At 43.3% G+C, this 15,187-nt stretch overlaps 1 protein-coding gene across 13 annotated transcripts in view; it reads left to right on the top strand.

The window, feature by feature from the left end:
* Positions 1–3,668: 3,668 nt before the first annotated feature.
* Positions 3,669–15,187, top strand: part of PAM (peptidylglycine alpha-amidating monooxygenase) — a 281,035-nt gene continuing 269,516 nt past the window's right edge. For 6 of the 13 annotated variants that reach the window (XM_078066997.1, XM_078066996.1, XM_078066994.1 and 3 more), the window contains exon 1: positions 3,669–3,881. The gene's annotated coding sequence lies outside the window, so the exon portion shown is untranslated. Of the gene's footprint in view, positions 3,882–9,963; positions 10,086–15,187 lie in introns of those variants that run through there. The other 7 variants (XM_078067001.1, XM_078067000.1, XM_078066999.1 and 4 more) reach the window with 2 other exon arrangements.

The raw sequence follows: 15,187 nt of genomic DNA, 5'->3' as shown, positions 1-15,187 counted from the left end.
GAAAATAGTTCCAGTTAATGGCGAAAATTTTTCCTCCTTCATATATCATGATAGGTAATTGAATTAGTACTCCAGTAGGAAAGGGTTTGCTATTTCATACTCCTATAGTTTTTTCTTAACACCATGAAATTAAAGACATGCCAGCATGCAGCTGCATATTCCTGATCACTTTCAAATAAGCAATGTAGTATATTATTTCTTTTATGTGCTTTTATAGCACATGCTGTGCAAGATAATTGACTCCATGACAGATGTCTGTATTTCAGAGGAAAATTTATTTGTGAAAGAACACACATATATTACTTTAACATGGCTCTATTCATTATGTGGTCCACAAGGTGCTTTTTGATGACTTATAAATTGAAATTAATATTTCCTCTTGCCATTCTGTATATGCATAAGCAAATTTGACTATTTGATATAACCAATTTGAAGCTTATTCTATTATTGAACATAACCTTCTGTCCTCAATCAAGGCTGTGTGCTCTTAGATCTTACTTGAAGTGCTGCAGAATGTGGAAGGATATAGTTTTCTTTCTTTTCAGTGAAGCCCATAGGCCTGCACGTTCCCCATTCATCCAAGATAAGTTCTGTCCATTGGACTGATCTTTACAATGAAACACCTATCAGAAAGGTCTAAAATAAGGAGTACAGGAAAGATTCTCCATGGATCTCCCTTTACTCTGTCACTTCTGCTCAAAATGTCACTCTTTTCCAAGACAAACACTAGTAGGCAACAGCATCTGAAGTCCCTAACACTTTTGTGTGAGGTGAATTGGCTTGGAAACTTGGCAATATCAGGCGGATGAGGCTGCTGGGAAGGCAAATTGAAAATGGAGGAGGTTTATGGAGGACTATCCATCTCCATCTATTTTGTAATACTGCCTGAGACCAATTCTGCTTCCTGTAATTAAGCTCTCCTATTCTCTTTAGCTACAAGAACTTTTCCCAGGAAAAAACTGGACCTTTTATCCCCACCAGTTGTGTGGACACTTTTTACCATGAGATTGTACCATTTATTTAAAATTAAAATAACTGGGGTGCCTGGGTGGCTCAGTCATTAAGCGTCTGCCTTCGGCTCAAGTCATGATCCCAAGGTCCTGGGATCAAGCCCCGCATCGGGCTCCCTGCTCAGCGGGAAACCTGCTTCTCCCTCTCCCATTCCCCCTGCTTGTGTTCCCTCTCTCGCTGTCTCTCTCTCTCTCTGTGTCAAAATAAATAAATAAATTTTAAAAAATAAAAAAAAAAATTAAAATACCATACACACAGAAGGATTACCATTTTCAGAAAGGATTTAAGTTCAATAAGGTTCCATTGTCACAGATGATTTTTCTTTTAATGAGTGGACAAGGAGAAACTTCTTATTGGGGGAGGTGTCTTCTAGCTTCTTGAACTTTTCTATGTCTTAACCTTTTGTGCGATAGAAGAAATAAGGGAAGGAAGGAGATTTTATAATTAAATTTGAGGTAGCCTCTCCAAAGGTAAAAGTGGGGCACTGGGGACTGCTTCTGTAATGACACTTCTAGAGTGTGGAGCCAACCTCAGGTGAGGTGAAGCCCTGAGGTTAGGAAAAGTCTTCTCACCTACTAAGTGTGGGTGGTTGGCTCTCCTCCATAAGCACATGCTAAACTTGTGTGTGCTGGGTGGCTGGACAGCACACAGACTAGAATGCCCTAAGGCTGTTATGTCTGACTTCTGGGGTTGGTGGGGGTTCCTCAGGCAGACTGGTTCTATGTCAGTGCAGCTGAAGCCTAGTGGCTGTGCCCACCAGGACCTCGAGGGTGTGAGAGAAGTTTGCTGTCTGATAATATTGAAAGCGTGGTCCCAGCAATTCTCCCACATTTTCTGGTAAAAATGTGGCCACTCACTGAGCAGGAAAATTATCTTGACATAAAAATACACCAAACTGAACTTAAAAATAAGAACCACCACAGTCTTAGGACTTGTGTCCCTCCCCACTTCCTTCTTCTCTCATCAAAAGTGACTTCTTAATTTAAGGGAGGGTCCCAAGTGCAAGTTTGCTTTACTTAATAGCCCAGGCCAGGAGGGTGGGGTGAGTTAGAGGATGCCTAAAGCAAAAGAACAGCCAGGCCAGCTGTAAACTGACCCCACTCTACTTTCTTGCATCTCCTCAATGACCATCACTTTCCAGGATGAATTTCTCATCACTGGCCAAGAGCTTGGGGTCATCAGCCTTCCCAGGAATTCAGGTTGGGAAGTGGGACTGGTGAAGGCATGCTCTAGGTCCTGAAGTTTATCGGTGACTCTCCACTGCTCTCTGGGAATGCTGGTGGGAGGTGGTCCAAATTTTCCAATCTATCCACTGCAAGCATTGGTGGTTTCCCAGTGGAGAAACGGATTTTTCTTTCTGGGAGTTCCCCTCTCGTTGGAGGGCTTTGCCTCTCTTTCATGACATCATTTCTCCAGCATATTCATTCCGGTTGCCCTGTCCCTCCTTGCCCTCAGTACACTGGCTTCTTCTTTTTCATTTTCTTCATTGTTTCTCCTCCCAGCTTGCTCTTCGCTCCCTAACCCCTCACCCTGAAGACCCCAGGACGTTCAGCTATTTGAAGAAACCAGAACCCTGAGCGGGGGATCCGTACTGTTAGCTGGGATGGGAGAGGTCGGGGGAAGGGAGAGTGGGATTTAGGGAGAAGAGAAGTGGCTGGCGCTGGGGAGAGAAAAAACTCGGTGAACACACCCAAGTCACCTCAGTAGGGTACAGAAAGTGGCAAACACTGCCCTCGAATTAAACGCGTATCATTTTGTGTGTGGGATCAGTAACACGACGCATGTAGCCTCATGGGTATAGAACCTTCCAGCTGAAACTACCCAGATCCCCGGCACCCTGTTTTCTCCTGCTTTGGGGCGAGGCACGGAGGGAGTGGGCTCCTGAGTTCCATGCAGGCATTTTAGGGGCGAAGTAGTCAGAGGGTGCGCGCTGCGCGCGCTGCGGGCTTAAAAAGCTTTGGGCGGGGTGGAGGATGTGCAGACAGAGGTGAGAAGCTAGGCTAGGAAAGGGGTCCCCCCAGGCCTGGAGTGCGGACAGGAAAGCACTGCGAAGACCTGAGCGAGGGAGCCTGCATGCAGTAACCGGGCTTCGGTGTGTGTGTGTGTGAATAGAAACTGCACCTTCTCCACAGGTTCAACCCCGGTGCCCGGTCTACCAGTTCCGTACACTCTCTTTGCGGGAGTTCCCAACCCCGGGCCGGAGCAGGGGGGTGGGGTCCTTGGTTCTCTCGGGAAATGTCCTCCCAGCCCCGCGCGGGGCGGAGGGAGAGTCGGACATTTTCCTTGGCCTCTTTCCCGGCAGCCGGCGTGGCCACCTAGCAGGGCCGCTTTTAGGGATACGGGACTCGGGCGGAGCAAAAGGAGACTTTCAGGCCCGACCTTCACCCCCCTGCCCGGGCTCACGAGCGAGTTCCAGCTCTTGGCCACCTCCTGCCCGCACGTGAGTCCAAACACCCCGAACAAGCGATCCCAGCAGGGAAACCCCGGGAAGCTGCGCGCGACCAGGAGGTGACTCTGCGGGGACCTCGTTCCCAACCCCCGCGTCCCCCGCGCCCGAGGGGGGCAGGGGCGGAGCGCAGGCGGCGAGCGCGAGGCGGGCCCGGGGGCGGCCGGGAACCGCGGAGCCGCCCCGGGGGAGGGACTGACTGCTAGCTGTCCTCGGGAGAGGAGGGCGAGCGGCGGACCAGGCTGGGCCCCGCGCGCGCGGGGAGGAAGGAGCCCCCGCCGCCGCGGCCGTCGCGGCAGCCGCGTGCTTAGCTTGTCCCCGCCCAGGGAGCCGGAGCCTCTCAACTAACTCCGCCCGCCGCGCTCGGTGCTTCGCCGCCGGCAGGCTCCGGCTTCCGTCCCGGACTGTGCCCGCAGCCGCGCAGGTTGGTGCCGCCGCCACCGCCGCCAGTGCGGCTGGGCGGACAGGGCAAAGCTGCGGGTGGGAGCGCGGAGGGGGCTCGGGAAGTTGGGAAGATGCTGGGCGGGGGAGGGGATACTGCTACCTCAGCTCCCTCGGCTTCCCAGCGCCCGAGGCGGTTGTTGATTTCCTCCCGGGCTGCGAGTCTCGGGGAATCCGGCGCCTCGGCCGGGAGGGTCTCCGGCACTGAGCCTTCCTCGCCCTCCCCTACTCTCTCTCTGACCACCCCGCACCACCACCACGACCTCGGCCGCTTCGTGAGGGCTCACCCCCTCCTGTCTCTCTCACCTTCGCACTTCTTGCGCCCTCACCCTATCGGTACATTTGTTCATTCGCTCTTTCTGCCCCCAACTTGGGGAACTCTCGGTAGCGGTGAGAAAGCCTCCCTGGTTCCCAGCTTGCCCCTGAGGACTAGTTTCGGGGGGGGGGGGCGGAAGCTGGGGCCGCCGCACAGGGAGAGGGGCTGGAGCTGGGGAGCGACCTGGGGTGTTCGAGTATCGGCGGGAAAGCAGTGGAAATGCCCTCTCTTCTCTCCGGTCCTTGCCCAGCTCTGCTCTCCTTCCTGCCGTTTTGCCAGCCAGACTGTGTAATACGCCCTCGAAGGGTGATCTCAGAGGCGGGATGGAGAATATCCACCACTTGGAGTTAAATCGGAATTTAAGTCTGGTTTCAGTCACCTTGCTACTTGTGTGGCCTTGGGACCCGACCCTTTGGACACTATATTCGCGTCTGCAAAAGGTGCGTCCGCTCTGCCCACTGCTGAGGGTCGTTGTGAAGATCCAGTGGGATGACTTAGGGGTGTTATTCGACTTTGAGCCACGTCTCCCGTCTCGGGAAGCTGCCTGATGGCAGGTCCTGTGTTCTAGCCGGCTGAGTTCAGGTTCTTCGGCTGAGATGTAATTATGTCTCTAGGTGATTTGGCTTGTAGCTTTGTTGGGATAAAAGGCTCGTGTTTCCGGATCTGGTCATTAGTGTTCAGAGCTGAAGTCGTTTCTTCCCCATCGAGCCCAAAGTATCAAGCAAGCTATGGATCTTACGTATTTCTGTGGTCATAGGAATTCAAATAGTAAAAGATCGTTATTGGCCCCGTTCTTTGGGCAAATAACAATTGTGTGTGCTTCTGATGTTTGCCAATCTTTATGATCTCTTTTCCATCTTAACTGAAATTTAAATTTGCTTCTAATTTTAACAATTCAGGAAATAGACCTTCATTATAGTAAGTTCAGACATTTAGCTCAGAAAAGCGATATGTGCCCTATCGTTTGCAAATTTTCAGCTTAAAATCACGGCACACGAAGCATTGTTAGCACCATTCTAATTACTGTATGAAAGAAAGCAAGTAAATGGCCTAAGCAGGTCAGCTTTAGACTTGGTATTAAATGGTTCCTGATTTAATAGACATTTCATAAGTTCCTGTATTGTACAATATATTGTGCTATGTGCTTTCAAAGATAAATAGACTATATTCCTTGTCCTAAAGAGGCTTCCAATCTAAATTAGAGAATAATATTTTTATTTCATATTTTTATATGGACGTCAAATATATTCTAATGACTACATATGGCAAGTAGAATGATGTCAAGAATACATTACTAAAGGCCCACGAAGATCATTATTTAGTGAATCTACCTAATAGATTGGAATAAAAAGTTTAGCTAAGCAAGTGTTTTTTAAAATGAAATTCCAAATGCTACTTCATCAAATGGGAGGCATTCTTAGTAATAAAATAGTCTTTTTAGGATGTAAACTCAGAAGAGCATCCATACATGTATGATTTGGTAATCAAATGTTATAAACTATAGAAATTTCAATTCTAATTCAGCTTTCTTCAGTGAAGAAGTCAATTTATGGTGCCCATATACACTTTTTTCTCAACTCTTTGAGAAAGGAAATTATATTGTAATGCCTAGAAAAAAGTACAGAGATTGAATGTAATATTTTTAATAAGTTGAAACTTGAACACCTCAAGCCTGATAGGCCCGATTGACTCTGGAAATTTGACTGAAACAGTTACAAGATTCTTAGAGTATTTTTTTTTTTTTTTAAACCATTTAAAGAATTTTGGCTTGGCACAAAGGATGGGCAAGAATTCCATCTGGAAAAGACTGACCAGACTAGGTTGTATTTGGTGCAACATCAATGACATCTCTTACTCTTTTCCTGCTCCTAGGAAGAATGTATCCATCTGCTGGATATATGTAGAATTTCTTAGGCTTTGCATACCCTGTCCTGGGCTCTGAGAGCTTTGAGTCAACTTAGTCAGTGAGGCAAGCCAGGTTGAGGGGCATCCTGTGGGAAATGAAGTTAACTTTACGCTTGACCTTTTTGCTTAGTACCTTTGTTTTTGTACATGTGAATTGAGATTAAAGATCTGTCACTGCCCTGGAAACTGTGTGGTTTGGTAAATAGTCATCAGTCTCAAGCCAGAAACCTTCTTATGTAAGGACTTTTTCACCCTTTTAATTCCTTTAACCAGTAAAAGCTAATTGTTAAAACTATATAAAAAATAGCTTTTAAAAAAGGCTCTGAATAAATTTGTTGGTGGTGTCATGTGCTCCCAAGTCTCCTGGGAGAAGTTTTGGTCCTCTTTATCTCCTACAATTTACTATACTTGTGTAGAGAATAAGACCTTCATTTTACCCAGGGTTGGACAGCTAGTTAGTGGCAGGAGTAGAACTATAATTCAGATTGCCTGAATAACTACTCAAGTAGTTATTCTAGTTTCTTGGGGGCAGGGGATGACATTTCAAGGGTCCAATTTTTAAAAATAAAAAAAAATAGAAAAAACTATACATCACCCCCCTCCATATTTTGAATTAGCCATTCCTCAGCTAATGTTTGTTTAATTTATTGAATCAACAGTGTTTATTGAACTTCTATGTGTTGGACCTTTTCCTAGGCACTGGCATACAAAATAGTCATAGTCACTCTCTTATGACCTTATGACCTTAAAAGTCTGGGAAGGGATCCAGACTTAAACAGAAAATTATAAGCTCATGTCATTCATGCCATGATAGAGGTATTGCAGAGAACTACAGAAGATGGGATGGTGGGGGGCCTTGGTTGGTGGGTGTGCTACAGTGCATCACCTCATTGTAACTGGGGTTGGTGGTGGTCAGGGAAAACTTCCCATGAATACAACAAGACCTGAAGAATGAGTGATAGTTAGCAGCTGCAGAAGTTGGGGATATTGAGGAATGTTCCAGACCAAGGGGAACAGAGCATGATGCATTATAATGGAAATCAGGTAGGTAATATAAAAGAATAAACAAATGAGAGTAGGAATGAGGGGTATGGAACATTGAGAACCCAGGCTTTGTTTAAAGGGAACAGTGATACTCAGTTCCAGCCAAGTGTTGTCAGGTTGGGATGCAGGCCATGCCCTGGTTTTTTAAGAAAAGCTTACTCTCTAGTGTAAGAGATTTGGGTATTCTAAACTCTGGGCTCCCCTTCTGTAATGCAGATCATTAAGCCTATAGGTATCCCTTACCCTGTTTGCATCATACTGTGAGAGCTGGGCTTCAAAGAGCTGATAGAACTATGTTAATACTCCTGCTACTGCTAGTTCTATGAGTAGTGTAGCCCTTTGTCCATACTTAGATAACTCATGTCTTCTCCCAGCATCCATGAAACTGTGGCATGCTTATTTGTTAGCTTGCAAGTAGGGCAAAATCTGAGATCCTTTACAATTCTTTAAAGCCACTAGCTACATTGTTTACATTTTAATTTTAATTAATTAAAATAAAAAATGCTAATTCCTCAGTCACACTAGCCACATTTTAAGTGTTTAATAGCCATATATGGGTAGTGGCTACTGTTGTGGCAAGAGCAGATGCAGAACATTTGCATCATTGCAGAAAGTTCTATCAGGTGTTGCTTCAGATTTTTTTTGTGTGTGCTTGGGTGAGTAGAGGCAAGAAGTTGTTTATTTTGACAGCATAAAAATGATACTTGTTTTTATGTGAGGTTCATGGAGTTCCTTTATACAAAGGGAATATTTCAGTTTGGATAATCAATACAGTATTTAGTTCAGGCGTCGGGAAAATAAAAGAAAATTATCTGCAGTGTCAGTTTGGAGACTGGACAGACTAGGGCCGTGTGGCAATAGAAATTCTCCGTATATGTGGCATTTCTCAATATCACATGGAGATTAGGATCTATGCCCAAAGGAGCTTGAACTTCTGAACACTGTCTTCAGCTTCATCTACCAGCCATGCTTAACGCGGAAGGACAAGAGCTGCACACTTGCCGGAAGGTTCTGGAGCTGAGCCAGTCCACCAGCACCCAGGCAGCCCTGCTGAACCTGGCTGTGCCGCCTGAGCTCACATAGAGGGTTAGAGGACAGGAACAAGATTTCCCAACGGTTCAGGGAATTTAAGAGGAACAGCTTTGAGGAAAGAGGGAGCTAGACTCAAAAAGGAAAAAAAAAAAAAAAAAGTAGTACTTTACAGTGCAACTTTAAGTGACACAGTGGGGGGAATACCAGGAGACAATAAAAACAGCAGATGCCCTCCGCTATCAGAGGGGAAAGTTCATTTTGAGGAGGTCATGGACCACAACTACTGGGACGTGAAAGTGCCTACAGCAGCTGCAGCCACAAAGGACAGTGTTTTTTACCTGCACTGAGTGTGCAGTTGACTGTCAGCCACGTAGGAACAACGTGAGCAAAACAAGGGATGGTGGTAGAAATCTTAAAATGTGAAGGCGAGGGCCCTTATGGAAGAACCGTATCACCACCTGCTATTTCCCTGGATCAAAATGCCCTGTGAAACATTTCCGATACGGGGAATTTCATCTACCTATGCCAGAAGAAATGCGCTTTAAAATAGTACCTATTCTGGGGCGCCTGGGTGGCTCAGTCGGTTGAGCGGCTGCCTTCGGCTCAGGTCATGATCCCAGAGTCCTGGGATCGAGTTCCGCATCGGGCTCCCTGCTCTGCGGGGAGCCTGCTTCTCCCTCTCTCTCTGCCTACTTGTGTTCTCTATCTCTCTGTCAAATAAATAAATAAAATTAAAAAAAAAATAAATAAAATAGTACCTATTCGTAGTGTAATATAATTGTACTTATATGAAGACCAATGCAAACTTTTAAAAACTTGAGTTTTAGAATTTTTTTTTTTAAAGATTTTATTTATTTATTTGACAGAGAGAGACAGCGAGAGAGGGAACACAAGCAGGGGGAGTGGCAGAGGGAGAAGCAGGCTCCCCGCGGAGCAGGGAGCCCGACTCGGGGCTCGATCCCAGGACGCTGGGACCATGACCTGAGCCGAAGGCAGACGCTTAACGACTGAGCCACCCAGGCGCCCCGAGTTTTAGAATGTTTTAAAAATTGAATTTATTATTTGCAAGTGCTTACGTACCTAACCCAAGAATGTGCTATTAGAACTCTTTCAAAAAAACTTTATGAAGAGACATGTTAATTTTGAAGTAGCATGATGATTGGATGATTGTTTGCATTTAACTGGAGAGCCTCTGTACTGTTTAAAGAAAATTTGTGTAGGCTAGACATATGTCTCTTGTTTACGCTACTAAATGCATTGACAAACCCTTATTTTCACAGACACTCTTCAAATTTTATAAAGTGAATTTTGGGAGAGCCAGGTCATTTGCTATTAGGGTTTGTACCAAAGTAGAGTCCCTTGCATAAATTTCCCACTCGGTGAGATTTTACTCAATTTGGTGTTTCAGTGTTACTTTGCTAAATGTCTTTTTTTTTTTTTAATTGTGAATTTTGAAATCTTAATTCTGTAGGGATGGAAAAGGTTGGTTATCCTCCTTGCATTCTCCCTGCCCCTCCCCGCCTATATTTGTTACTGTCAGTTTAGTTAGCATGCTTTCATTTTCCCCTTTCTGTTTTGTTTGCCACAGTTCTTACCCACGCTTCAGGCTTGCATTTCCTTGTGCCTCCATTCTCTTCATATAAACGGCATGAAATTGGAAATAATCATTGTCTGTTGTATTTCTGAAGATCAGAATTCTCACCAGTTTCATGCTGTCCTTTCTCAGGCAGGGTGTGGTAAATCGTCTTTGGAAAATTGGCTCCAGTAAAACTATGCAGTTGAAACTGTTGTGCCCGGCTCAGAAGCAAACCCAGGAGATTTGCTGTTTATAGCATGAGTCACTGATGGGTTCACATGAAAGGAGATGATACTAGGTTGCTTTTCATGCACGTCAGTGTTTACATCTTATTTTAAAAGAAGCCTGAAATAAAGAAATATAAACTAATAAGTTCTTCCTTTCCCTCAGAGAATTTAGAATTACATGGATTCTAGCTTTAGGTGATTAAAACAACAACAGTTGAGGGTTACAAATTTGGCCTTGTCCTTTAACCCTGGATTTCCTGTGGTGTTAAAAAATTTTTAGTGTGTACAGTTCCCGAAGTCATACATGAGGGACTTTAATCAGGAGCACAAGTGGGTTCTTTCTATTATATGCCATTTCCTCCATGGCCTTGCCTCACTTAGCTATTACTGTATGCCTAATCGACCACAGTAAAATGTCTTTAAAACATTTTCCAGGGGGCTAAGGACTTTTTGGAGAATTTTTATAAAAGAAAATGCCAAGAAGAAGGAAAGTTTAAATAGTTTCTTTGCAGAGGCAAATGTTTCCAGAGAGACTGATGAGTCAAGGAGTCCTTAATAGGATATGTAGATGTAACCTTTCACCTAGTTACCGTCATTACCTAAGTCATAACTATGTAGTTTTAGCAAATTGTTTGAACTGGTTCTTGTCTAGTTCCTTAATGAAATAGGCTCTCATGGTGCCATTCTCTCCTAGTCTGTAGCAGTGCTGTGTCAAAGTTTGCATTGCCCTAGGCTTCTCCTGGTTCCTTCTGTTTAAATGGCAGTTGATCATATTGTAGATTTTCACTAGTATCTTTGTCTTCAGCTCTTCTTCCGTATTTGCGGAAAGTTTTTATATGTGTATCTGATACTGGCTTCTAGCTCTTTGGTTCTTGACAAGGTGCCTTCTTTCACTCACTCTACAAATATTTATTCAGTGCCAGCCACGTACCGAGCACTATTCTTGACCCTAGATTTTCGATAGTGCGCAGATATTCGTGATCTGTGCTACCATAGAGCGAAGAGTCCAAGATGAAGACAATCATTAATTTTTAAAAACCCACAACAACTAATAATTGCATAATTACAAATAGAGGTAAATGCTCTGAATAGAGCAGCACAGTTTTGTGGGCTTGTGTAACAGGAACCCGAGGAAGTGACACTTGATTGATATCTGAAGCATGAGGTGGAGAATTTGAGAGAGGGTGGGGAGAAGAGTGGTCCAGACAGCAGAGGGAGAATGTTTTAAGTAGGGGCTAGTGACTCTATGAGATTTGTGTTTTGTTAAAATCATCTGCGGGGGAATGAATTGGAGGAGGACACAGGGTGGCAGTGGGGAGAAGTTGGGTGGCCACTGCATTAATCCAAGTAGCAACAACAGTGTCCCAGGCCTGTTGTGTATACTGGTAGTGACGTGGCAGGGAGGATGGATTACAAAAGTGTTTTAGAGGATATCATCAACTTTATTTGGGAATAAGCTTCTTTTATTCATTCAACAAATATTTAGTGAGTCCCTACCTTATGCCAAGATTTGTGCCGGCTCTGGGAATGCAACTGTGCATAAGACCTGCAAGATCCCTGTACTTGCAGAGTTTATGTGTTAATGAGAGTAATGGCTAATCAGTAAGTAAAATAAATATAATTTTAGGTAATAATAAGTCTTATAAAGAAAAATGAAGCCATGTAAGGGAATGGAGAATGACTGGGGATTGTCTTCTTATACAGAGTGATCAAGAAAGACCTTTCTGAAGAGGTAGCATTTGAACAAAGACCCAAATGAAGTAGGAGAGCTAACTATGCAAAAATCCTCTACCAAGCGGAGGGAACAAGTACAAGGTCTCGAGGCTGGTGCAAGGACCCTCCCACCCTCACAGAATACCAAGAAGGCCAGTTTGTCTAGAAATACAGGAGGGAGGGAAGAAAGGCAGCTGTCAAGGAGGTCGTGGTAGAAGCTGAAACTTGAAGCATCTAGATAGATTCATTATATTCTCTTTAGTCATGACCACTTTTTCAAAGCCATGCACTGTACCAATCACAGTCCCAGATTGCTTTGCCACTAAACTGTTGTTAAGAATGCTTCTGGGACAGCTGCCTTTATCACATCACACCCTGGCTAAAAGCCAGACAGTGGTAACTGCTTGTCCATCATGTCAATGATAATCCTTTGATTGGCTGAATGGAAGGGCCCCTTTCTCATTTTAGCCGCATTTTCCATTACAATGCTCTCTGGACTTCTCCATTTAGTCTCTTGAAGGGCTTTCTCCAGTGTTCGTAGGCCTTACGCATAATTTATTGTTGTTCTTGGTGTTAACATCTACTCACCATGGCCCTTCTTTCCTCTTGTTAGTCTGTTTCCATCTCTTCCTTCAAGACCAGGTTCACAAGTTAGCAGTTACCTTTTCTACCAGTTTTTTTCCTGATCTACTCCATCTTTCCTGGATCACTGACCCCCTCAGCCACCTCAGTCTGTATGATACTATTTTTTCCTTTCTTCCTTGAGTCATTGGAAGAGGCACTACTTTAAAGTGCTACTGTTGTTCCAAGTTAAAATATTTATGATTATGTTCTTTCTTCCTAGAAAAGATTGGGCACCAATACGAGCTCTGCCATGTGCATATATGAGTTTGGCCAAAACGTTCAAAGGTTCAGGTTCCTTGTCAATTAAGATGAAGACAAGCCTCCCTAATTCATTCACAGTGTGGTTGTGAGGAGTAAATGAAGTAAGACACAGGAAATGTGTTTTAAACAAATGTGTCATTATTTTAAATATTTTAGATGGGCGTATTTCATTTCGTCATCTAAACTGCAAGTTTTTCACACCATTTCCCACTGTGGAATCTCCTGTGCTACAAGAGTTGTGTGAGGCTTCTTGTGCTTCTAGCCACACAACCCAAGCTTGGGACAACTCAATTCAGTCCATTGCCTGTATAATAGTTTCCTGGGACTGCTGTAACAAAATACATAAACTGAGTGGCTTAGAACAACAGAAATACATTGTTTCATGGTTCTGGAGGCTCTGAGATCAGTGTGCTGGCAGGTTGATTCCCTCTGAGGGCCGTGAGGGAGCATCTGTCCCATTCCTCTCTCCTAGCGTCTGGTAGCCCCTGGCGTTCCTTTGCTTGTGGATGGAATTCTCTTTATGTCTTCACATCACCTATCCTCTATGTCACTGTGTCCAAGTTTCCCCTTTTTATAAGGGCACAATCATTGGATTACAGGACACCCTAATGTCCTAATCTTAACTTGATCACTTGCAAAGATCCTTTTTCGAAATAAAATGACATCCACAGGTACTAGAAGTTAAGACTTTAACATCTTTTTAGGGGATACAGTTCAATTCATACCAGCGTGATTCAATACACATTAAGAAATGGCAATCACAAACATCATGATTTAGGTGTGTATTACTAGAATGATTCATAGAGGACGTGGGTTAGATCTGTAAGAGCTAATCTCTATGACATAGGGCAAAATCAATGAAATACCTGGTCAAAGTTACATGTGAAATTCTGAATGTACATATATACTTACTTTAGAATTCTGCAAGGCCTGTTAATTTCCAATTAGTATAAATTAGAACAGAGAGGTCCAGACGAAAGAAGGAACAAAAGAACCCAGGCACTTTTCTTTTTAATAGTACATTCTTTTTCTTTTAATCGTACATTCAGATATTTTACCGATGTGATGGAAAAAGTATATAATCCTTGTACTTATTCATATAATCTTTATGTAGACTCTTTTTGTGTGTGAAAAGTCTTATCGTTTCAATTGTTTTTTTTTTTTTTTTAAAGATTTATTTATTTATTTATTTGACAGAGAGACAGCGAGAGAGGGAACACAGCAGGGGGAGTGGGAGAGGGAGAAGCAGGCTTCCCGCCGAGGAGGGAGCCCGATGCAGGGCTCCATCCCAGGACCCTGGGATCATGACCTAAGCCGAAGGCAGACACTTAACGACTGAGCCACCCAGGCGCCCCATCGTTTCAATTGTTTTTTTTGACCCAGCATGCTTCCTTTGACTTTCTGGAAGACTACATGTGGTTCTGTGACACAGACTAACCACTCTCTGCTAATTGCCCAGAAGGGTCTGTGGTTTTTATCTTATTAGATGCCTCAGCCCTGGCTGATTAAAAACTCACTCTTCTCTTCGACTTAAAAATCTCATATATTTGTTTTTCTCACCAGTTTCTTTTCTGGTTTGCTTTTATTTACTTATTTATTTTTTGATAGTACAAGAAGAGTTTGATACATGTCTACCTGTTGATGTTGGAGAACACCTAAGTGGTACTCTTTTAGAGTTTTATCAGATTTGGCATTAAGATGTTCCATTTTATGCATTAATCTTCATGGCCTTTTCTGGTGTTCAGGACAGCCTTTGTTTTAGGGACATTGAGGGAACATACCTGAAACTGTGGTGGTATTTTCCTGTGTACCTGGTTAACCAATTTAAAAGCCTAACCATTTTTTATTTTCTAATAGTCTAGCATGTAGATCACATCCAAGAAGACTGTTGTAGGAAGCCATTCAGATTTAGTGAATAGAAATTGAATACTTGACCTTTACCTACAAAAGTGGCTGTTTTTCAGTACACCAGAAGAGTTTTCTTCGCAAAGCTCTTACATCCCAAATAATTATGTGATAGAGAAACTCGGTTTTAATTGTTGCATTTTAATTAACTTGTTTCACTATTATTGCTGCATTGAGATTTTCACTAAAGGAAAAACAGACATCGGTTATTTCTTATAGTTTTTGTAAAACTTTTTTAAAGGAAAAGGCAAACAATGAATTTCAGATTTCACTGGTATTGTAGAAATAAATTTCCTCCGGGTATCCAATCAAGTAGATGTTACCAGGAGAAAAAAAATGTTTGTCTTAATCTTCAAAATGTAATAGAATACCTTCTTTCTAAAGCTAGAAAAGATTGAAAAATCGTATGAGAAGGATAAAATAATTGCAGAAGATTAAATTTATTGCTACCTTAATCTTCATCATCTGGAAATTTTGATTTTTCCTTGTTCATAAGTAAAGTTTTTGACATATATTTTCCTTCCTAAACATAAATACTAGAAGGTCAAAACAGTGACTAAAGTGATAACATCAACCAAAAATGTGTTGAAGAGAGAACATGTTGGATAGAAAATTTCATGGGTTGAGGAGTGGGGCAGGTAGGGCAGGACATTTTAAAGAAGTGTATTTGTTTCTGGAGTTAGGAA

Source organism: Halichoerus grypus, chromosome 2 (genome assembly GCF_964656455.1).
Source record: "Halichoerus grypus chromosome 2, mHalGry1.hap1.1, whole genome shotgun sequence".
NCBI classification, from domain to species: domain Eukaryota; kingdom Metazoa; phylum Chordata; class Mammalia; order Carnivora; family Phocidae; genus Halichoerus; species Halichoerus grypus.
The sequence above is the reverse complement of the archived record's forward strand: the minus strand, read 5'-3'. Positions and strand labels throughout refer to the sequence as shown.